The sequence below is a fragment of the Marmota monax genome, unplaced genomic scaffold, assembly GCF_021218885.2.
Source record: "Marmota monax isolate L192 unplaced genomic scaffold, Marmota_monax_Labrador192_F-V1.1 WCK01_AAM20220418_F8-fsc00002, whole genome shotgun sequence".
Taxonomy (NCBI): domain Eukaryota; kingdom Metazoa; phylum Chordata; class Mammalia; order Rodentia; family Sciuridae; genus Marmota; species Marmota monax.
Genome location: NW_026693571.1, coordinates 2,920,450 through 2,930,734, shown reverse-complemented (window position 1 = coordinate 2,930,734; position 10,285 = coordinate 2,920,450).

Genomic DNA, 10,285 nt, shown 5'->3' with positions numbered 1-10,285 from the left:
ATGTAGATAACTGTTTTTACTACATCTTATATATCCTTTCAAAGTTTATATTTATGCTAGAAAAGCAAATATTTTTTCATGAATAGATTTTTTTTTTTTTGGTAAAATTCAATGTGTTCTGCGTGTTCTGCAGTTTGCTTGTCTTGTTAACAGAATAACTGTTGGAATATATGATTCAAAAAGGTTAAGAGAGCTTATTCATGCTTTTTTAAATGTTATTTGTTATATGGGTAACAAAAAATTTATCAGTCTCCTATAAATGATCATTTTCTTATATAAGAATTCTTGCTATTAGTAATGCTGGAATGATTAACCTTACATATAGGTAATTTGCATCATAAAACATTATTTAAATCAGTAAGTGACAGATAAGAATATATATCAACACTTAGTGTAAAAGAAAATATAAACAGCTCTGAAATAAATGAAAGACACTCAGCCTCAAAATTAAAGAAATAACAATTAAAATAACCCTATGACCCTGTTATTTGACTATTGGATCAGTCAAAAAATACAAGGTTGATAACAAATAATAAGGGCAAATATATAAGAAGATAAAAAGGAAAAATGAGTTCTTGCATATCTTAATGGTAAGTGTGCACTGAGGTAACTACTATGAAAAGCCATACCATTATATCCAACATTCATTACACATATATATTTCAGTTGAATAGAATTGCAAATGCATTTAAGTTTTTACATAGAATTTCCATTTGGGGAGGACTTTCACATTTGTATAGTTTCTATGACTATATTGGTTTATTTTTGCAACATTTAGGGTTTTAGCTTTAAAAAACAATTGAGAACAACCTGAATATCTATCAAATAAATGACTGGCTAAATAAATGATATATTTATTCATTTAAAGTAGTATTATCCAGCTATATAGAAGAATGATTAAACTTGAATTAAGAGTATATGCAAGATTCCAAGTGATTAAGTGATCAAGGTATAGAATTTTATGTAAATTATGTCTTATATTGCTTCAATTAAATAGTAGATTTTACAAATGGTCTCAAAATTCTTAAACAATCTTGTCATTAACAGATGTGGTACAGATGTTCTCCCTTTGAAATTAAGTAGGCTTGTGACTTACTTGTAACAATAATCATATCAGAAGTGCTGCTGTGTGGCCAGCTTCATGAGCATCCAGCCCCATGTAGTGACATAAAGTTCCATGTTTATAGTGGTCCCATGCTTGTTTTATTGCTCACAATTATAGTCTTGAAAGTCTCAAAAAATTATTAAACCAGTTTACCAGGTATTTTCATTTCATGCTGGGGTCGGTGTATAACTTCTGGTCATACTGTAGGTTGAGTTATAAGAGACAATGCTGCCTGTACTTTGAACCCTGAAACACTTGTGCTTGGAGCCCTAAAGCGCCTGAGGGAAGACTAATGACCATGAATATAACTGTGTAGAATTCATCCTCCATGAAGAGTCAAGCTACAGATCCTCTAATTGATGGTTCTAGGTAGGAGTCATTTTGTCCAGAGTCTAAATTTGTAAGTAAAGGAGTCCTCAATTATTCTATAAGTTAACTATAAAATTACCCTCACATTTGAGCTCTGCTGGTTGATACGCCAGACATCTCGGAATTCAAAGACAATTCCTGTTTTGCTTTGCAAGAATTGATGACCCACAGATATCATAAGACAAACAGAATGACTGCATCAAGCTCTATCAGGATGACTGTTTTGGGGGAAAATTTGTTATGTAGAAGGTTATGACTACAGTCAGATCCTTTTATTTAGGAAATTCTGGAAAGAGAAACATTAAAAAATCTAAACAAGTACTTATTTATCAAGTATCAGGATATAATCCAAGGAGATGAAGGGCAATAGAGAAATGGGAAAGATCTTTGTACAGTGTAGCTTTTTGAATATTTGGATATTTGAATCTCATGGATGCATTTTCCATTAAAAGTAAACAGAAATATGAAGGAAAATAGAAAAAAACTGAAATTCTTATTTAAGGATGTGTGGGTAGAAGAGAAAATATTTTTATTTCTGTGGAGGTGGGGTTTTCTGAATATATTTTGCTGAACACTTGGGATGCGTGGCTAAGCACAGGCCTTGGGGAGTTAATTTATAACTTTATATAAGGTAGTAGGGGAACTCTAGAGATGTTTACCTGACTCCAGAGGTAAATTTTGACATTTCAGGGGAAAATGAGGCTTGGGATTTGGAGACATCTCTAGTTTATACAATCTAGGGACTCCAGGGGTTATTTGATTGGTAAAGAAGTATATTTAAAACTTTAAAAATCTATAAACCTTCTTCATTGCTTCACCAAGAATTGAAGTTTTTTTTTTTTTTTTTCTCCCTCCTTGGGAGGTGAGGGAGAGAGAGATGCCTGTTTATCTTGTTTATAAGCAGAGATTATCCATTTTTCTCTACCCTTCAAATATGGATTTTTCCCATCCATGATAGAGGATATATATATTTTTTTCATCTGGTTTCATCCCATCTCTCTGGTGATAAGAATAAGACTACTATGAGATGATAAAAAAATATTTTCAGAACAATTCAGGCACACATTGAGTATAACTTGTTAAAAATTAATATTAAAAACCTAACAGGTAACATGCACATTTGAATAAAACTATATAAAAAAGTGAGCCTATATTAAACACATTTTGGGTTAGAAGCTACTTCAAGGATAAAGAACAATCAGGGAGAATATAGGAGGAAAAAAATCAATACCATGCTATTAGCTCACATTTGTTCTGAGTGTTAAGATGAGTGGTGTGCATGTTATTGTTTTTCATCAAGACTTATACATGTGTCTATATTGTCAATGTATAAAATAATATATGCTAAACAAAAAGAGTATGATATAGAATCAAATATATGGCAGGAGGTCATTTAAGATTCTATTGCATTCCTTCAGGAAGAAAAGAATAACAGTCATGAACAAAAGAATTAAGGGAAGATGAGAACTCGGAGAAGTATTTATATTAGATATAAATTCTAAAAACACAGAGGACAGTGTTTAGACAGGATTGAGCAAGCAGTATGAGAGAAATAGAAGCTTTAAAACTTTAATGTATTTTGCTGAACAATTTGTAAGTAGTATTTTAATGTAGTACAGTAGTCAATATTGATGGATTACTATATTGTTTAAAGCAATTTCCATTTATCATAGGTCTAACTTTATTAAAAACAAGCTAAAATTTCACCATTACTTTAAAATATCTACATTGTCAATTGAACACATGATTTATATTCATATTTGCAAGCCCTTTGATTCTTCTTTAAAGGAAAAAGCATAATAAATATATAAATGTGGTTGTTGGGTTGTTAAATTAATAACATTTTTATAAACCTCTGTTTCAATTAAATGTGAAAAGTGCTCATTGGAAAAATTCTCAAATTATTTTCAAGTAACAATGTTAGAAGTTATAGATATATCCTTAAAATTTAGCTGCAAATATATTAACTGTTCAGATTATGAAAATTATGATTTGTTCCATCAAAGTTTCCTTGAAAAGTAACATACAGATTTAATTTGTATATACTATTGTTTTCTATAACAATTAAATTTCCTTCTTTCTTTTTTGCTTTCCTTACTATTTCTCTCTGTATTTCTGCATTTGCATGACCCAAAGAATTCTTAAATGCTGTTGGTTTTACTTACAATGAAATAATTACAATTCATATTTAATAATGTCCATACAGCACATCATCATATAGAATCAAGCTTATATTTTTATTCAATAATAACAAATGTTTTGTGATATAAATAATGTTCCATGATATAAATACTTACACTTTTCCTTTAGATGAAGAAAGTGAAACAGTTTAGATAGTCTGAATTTGACAACATAGTGAATTACTATAACTTCAACCATGGTACTTATTGTATCGTAGAAAATTATTTGATGAATATAGTCACAAATAATTAATGCTTTCACTGTCAGAAAATTTCTATTTCTCATGAACATTTCTGAACATATGGGTTCCTAATACATTACAGACTTATATAGAGGTCAGTTATTTATTATCCTGCCACAAAAATTGGTGTTACTCAAATTAATTCAATTTTTTTACTTTGGTTATTTTCACAATTCAAATATAGTTTGACTCTCTTCTTAGGCAAATGTAATTTTTAGGAAAATACTTTTCATTTATGATAATATAAGTAATTATAATCTATTTGATCAAATATTTGTTTTTTAAAATCTAAGATATCTTAATTAAATTTTTTATAGTCATCGCATCATGATTTCAGTAGCTGTTTCTCATGTTATAAATGCAATAAACAATAAAATATCAACTTTGACCCTAAAACAGTAGGCTTATAACAATGAAAAGCTACACTATAAATTAATGAAATAAAGGTGATTCATTAAATGATAGAGCTGAAATGGATTAAATCTCTACTTCCAAACTTTGCCTCTCAAAATATATTTTGCTAATTCAGTTAAATTCCATGTTTTATAAAAGAAATATTATCAACAATACTTATGCCTACATCCTTATTTATATGTATGCACATTAATACACATATATCCTAAGGCACATCTGTCTACTTTGTTTTTTTCCTCCAGTGTATGCATGACATGACATATAAAAATGAGCTATCTGGATTTGTATATCATAAAAAATGAAAGCAATGTGGTGGTACATAAAATTCAATTTGCATCAGAAAGTTAAGTAACTCTTTAGCATTCCAGATCAATCATTCTTAATAGAAAACAATTTTTAAAATCTTGTACTTTATTAAAGTATCTAAAAATCGAGGAAATTAATACTTTTCATTCAGGGTGACTTTTGAAATGAAATTAAAGTCTGTGAAATATGCAGAAGAAAATAAAAAGCATTATTTGTTGAACTGTAATATTACAAAAATAAATAATGTCTTCTAAAATCATTTAAAAATGTATAATTCTAAAATAAAATATCTTAAAATTATTTCAATAGTATTTATTTGCCAAGTAGAACTGTACAAAATACATGAAATATAATCTACATAATGTATGATGTGTTTATTTTTTAGCTTCTTAGTGGACTGCATGTTCCATACTTATTTTAAAAAAAGAAGCCATATCATCTCTATTTAATGACTATCCCAAGATCATGGAAAATTTAACATAGAAAACTCTAAAATATCTCTTAGTGTACACTTACTAATATATGTGCAACATTCTAAAAAATTCTAGAAGAAAATATATTAAGACATAGTAACTTTAAAGCAGTAAACATGTCTTCTCTGCAACATTTAAGTAAAACAGAATGTGGGTGGAGTAGGATAATAATTCAGAGCTGAACCTCTTCATGATAATTGAATACATTTTCTTCTTAAGATTTAAGTTTATTTTCTTATTAAGAATGTTCTGAGTAATAACTACAAAATGTGAGGAGAAAGAGATGAATTCTATATCTAATCAAGAAAGTCTAAATGAGTATTTTGTTTATACCATATTAAATTCCAGAGAGTATAAAGAATAAGAGGAATAAACACCATTTAACAAATGTCTTTAAACTGTGACATGCTAAAATTTATAACCACCTGATTTGGCAGGGTAATCCTTTATGAGAATTACTATAAAAAAGCATACTGCAAAATTCTGAAATAAGGATTTTATAAATGTATATATTGATGGATTGCAAGTCAAAGGCACTAAAAAATTATAATTTTTCCATAAATGTTTTAGAATCAGTATTTTGTTGTGAAACCTGTTAAATTTGATTGAGTTAGAAAATATCTAAAATTCTCTTTAAAAGAGTTTTCTTTACTGTTCCTTGAAAATCAGTATCTTGGTTTAGAAAGAGTAAAAATTCAATCAACTAAAGTATTTCTCATGAATGTATTTTCTTCAGGGAAGTCCAGAAATTTATAATATATAAATCTTATATAACTGGCATACTATAGTTTGAATCCATAATGTCTCCCAATGTCCAATGTGTTCAGGTCTTTGGTCACAGTTTGGCACTATTGGAAGGTGGTGAAAGCTTTAAGAAGTGGGACCTAAAGGGAAGTCTGGAAGTCACTGGGAATATGCCCTCAATAAAATACGATTTTGGACCCCACTAATTTTCCTTACCATCTTTCTCATTTATTGAGCATGAGATGAGCAGCTATACTTTGCCTTACCACATGCCAAGGGCAAAGGTGCTGGAAAATCAGGTACCTATACATAGAGGAATAAAAGTAAATTGCTAACACTCACCCTGTTCTAGTCAAAATGGATCAAAAACCTAAGTGTATGCCCAAAACTTTGGAAGTATTAGAAGACAAATTAGGAGAAATACTTCAACATACAGCACCGGCAAAGACTTTCTGAATTGGATCACTATATCTCAACATGTGGGGTGACATCACATTAAAATGTTTGTGTATACCAAACCATCAACAGAATGAAGGGACAACCTACAAAATGGTAGAAAATTGTTGCCAGTTCCTTGTCTGAAAGAGACAAACATCTAGAAAATATAAAGAACTCAAAAACCTTAACACCATTAAACAAAATAACCCAATTAATAAATTGGCTAATGAATTAAATACACTTCTCAAAAGTAGAGATGGCTACCTACCAATTGCATGAAAAAAATGTTCAATATCTTTAGCTATCAAGAACATCCAAATCACAACTACATAAAACTGGATTCAATTTCAGTTAGAATGACAATCATTAAGAATACCAATAAGTAAATGCTGAGGAGAATGTGAGAAAAGGAAACTCTTAAATAGTGTTCTTGGGAATATAAATAAGTACAACCACAATGAAAATAAATATGAAGGTACCTCAAAAAATAACAAACAACAACAACAACAAAATATGGTCCAGCTCTACCACTTTTCAGTATTTAACCTAAAATGGTAAAGTTAGCTGGAGATACATGCATAGCCATGTTTATCACAGTCCAATTCATAATAGTCATAAAATCAGTCTTGCTGTCCTTCAACAGATAAATAGGGCAAGAAAACGTGGTATACATACCACATTCTTTAGTCAGCCATAAAGAAGAATGAAATTATGTCATTTACAGGAAAATGGATGAAACTGGAGATCATAATTTTGAATAAACTAATTGTCAGACTCAGATAAAAGTACCATATGTTTACTCTCATATGTGAAAGCTAGAGGGAAAACAAAGGATGCTATGGAGGTTAAAGGGAGACCAATAGAAGGAGAGAGTTCTGGGGGCGGGAGGATGGATATGATTAACATACAACATCAATGAAAAAAAGTTAAAATTTTAAAAAAAGTTTCCAAGATAATACATATCATTATTGTTAAGGGGAATTTACAAATTTGCAAAGGATTATTGGATGAATAAAATAACTTATTTGTTATTTTCTTGTTTGCTTTTCAATGTTCAAAAGTTAATTCCAATTTTCAACAGAAAATAGAGGCCTGAGGAGATATGAGACCTAAATATAATATGGCACTCTGGATAGGATCTTATAAAGCAAAACAAAAGGATACTAGGAAAGAAGCTAAAAAATTATGAGTAAAATAGAGAACTTAGTGGCTGCATCTACTTGCCTCATTAATTGTTATAGATTCAGATTTTAATACTAAGAAAAACTGTGTGCAAGGAGTATAATAATTCTATGCCATATGTCCTGAAAATTTAGTTTTCAAGCAAAGGAACATATATATCGCAGTTTATATAGTTTATGTCCAAAATCTAAAACCAGTGTTTTTCAATTATTTTTGCCAAGTAAACTTGTTTACTTCTGCAGCAAACTCCATATTTTAAAGAAAGGATATAATATAATTAATCTTTATTTTTCTTAAATAAAATTGAACCGTTTTTACAAGGCATAGTTAGGGAATTGTATGACATGAAGCAATGTTTCAGACAAGATGTCTGACACAGAGTAAATTATTATAGCCTTTATATTAACTGTCAGTATGAACTTGTTTTGCATTTAGTAGAAGCAAAAAAATTGTCCTTTGACCTTTTTGTAAAATATTTAGAAATATTATAAAAGATAATAGACTTTAAATGATTTTGAAAATTTATGTTGCTTTGCATCAAAGAGAAATTATAGACAAAATTATATTTATTTTCAATTTATATGATAGAAAGTAATTAGTTCTGCCCTATATAGTTCTTTCACTTACATGTAAAAAATAAAGTTAACATCCAATAAACAGTGCTATTCTTAAAAATAGCAATAGAAATGTTCCCAAAAGAAATCATTATGGATGTTAAGTAAAATCCAATGACATTAAAAACAAGAAATACAAAGTAATAAATAACAGTAATTATTTAGACCTCACAAATTAATTTATGTAATAAACGTACATAATTCATCATACAAATAAACACAACAATGTTTATATTAAAGTGCAGAAATATTGATTATTTATTTGCTTTATTTTACATTATCTGTGATATGCACAAATTGTAAAAACATGGTGTATTGATTGTTCTTCACTTGCCTGTTTTCCTACCCAACTAGATCCAGTATTTATTCTTTATATTTCTGTTCTATGCCTCATGAGTCGTCTAACAAATTAAATTACTCATGAGTCTCTGTTGAGAAAGCTGGATAAAGCTAATGGCTGGCACCATTAGTTCACAGTGCAGAAAGAGAGAAAGCTTGAGATTTATTATGTCCATTCTACAACCCAAACTTTGCATCCTAACCCACCCTTCCTTTCTTTTTTGCATTAGTCCCATCAGCATGTAGACATAGTGTCTACCTAATTTGCAGAGTAGCTCCTAATCTAAAATTAATAATAATAATAATAATAATAATAATAATAATAATAATAATAATAAAAACCACTATCTTATTTCCTCTTCTGGTTGCTATCACATACATTTGAAACTTTTGTCACAAAATTCTTCAATGAAGTTGTCTAATTTGCTGCTTATTATTCCTATCCATTAGTTTTCTTTAATTCACATTAGTCTCATATTTATGTTGCTAAATCTCACTATGGTCACTACCAACTCTCAGGTCTGTTTTTGATAAAACAATAGCATTCAGTACAGTTGATCACTCTGCTCCATATCTTCTTCACCTGGATTCCAGAATACTAATATCTTCCAGAATACATCATTCTTAATTGTACCAAAATATAGGTATTTCATTTTCTCTATTTTGATTATTTTGACTCATTTCAGGACATTCAGTCAATGTAATGACTTTACAGTTTCTTTATTTATCATTGACTTTCAAATATGTGTATCTAGTTCTGTTATTTGACCTAACATTTAGACTCATAATATAATTTCTTGTTGGATCTTTAGACTTTGATGTCAAAATTGAGTTTACAATCTTCTGCTTCAATAGTCCGATCTCTATACTGCTTCCCATGATTTGATTTAATACTTATTCTTTAATTTATATTCATTTTTCTTTCCAGCTTCCTTCATATTCTACTCAATCCATCAGTATTGTTTTTGGTTTTATCTTAAGCATATATCACAATAAAGTAGATACCATTCTGGTATACTCGGTATTTTCTTCTTGTCTTGCTGTCTTATATTTTATCCTCAACAGAATAGCCAGAGCTACTCTGCAAATTTGTCAAATGATACATTAGCTTTTTTCCTATTAGCATTGAATGTAGATGAGGGACTATTCTTGTAAATTAATAAAATAATTATATACTAGTTGATAATATTTCAGACAAAGGCAGTAAAATGTTTGCAAGACTGGATATTTTAATAATCTATCTTGGGTCTAATTGTTGTAATGGCTCTAAATTCTACTCACATAATGATCTTGGGCATTTAGTTTCACCTTTTGCACAAGGCAGGGATTATTTTTAGGAATGAGGGTGAGAGAAGTTTGCCAACTTGCTATTTGAATGTATGAAGAAATATAGAAATAAGAATGTTTTATTTATGTTTTCTTTGTATAATAATGATCATTTATTCATTTTATTAATTGATCTAGCAAATACTTGCTGAGGCTTTACTATCATGTTACTTGTATATTAAATAATTTCAAAAGAATAACATGAGTATGAAAATTTTTCAGTAGCTTAATAATAAATATTTCTATGTTAGCATGTTATGCTATGTTTTCTTAAGTTATAGTTTATTCTTTTAATAAGTGATAAATTAGTCTTCCTTTCCATCTCTCGTTAGAATTCTATGGCTATCTTGCCATCTAGAAGATGTCTTTTAACTACAAACAGAAAGCATGTGAGGCTTTTCCTGACACAAAGCTGATAAAATTAGAAATTTTGACACTTGTCCCCTAATCAATAATTTCAACCAATTCACTTCAGGATCAATTTTTAGACACTAGTTCATATGTTGATGTGGCAATACTTTCTGCTTAAATAGATGCTTTATTTCAACCCCGG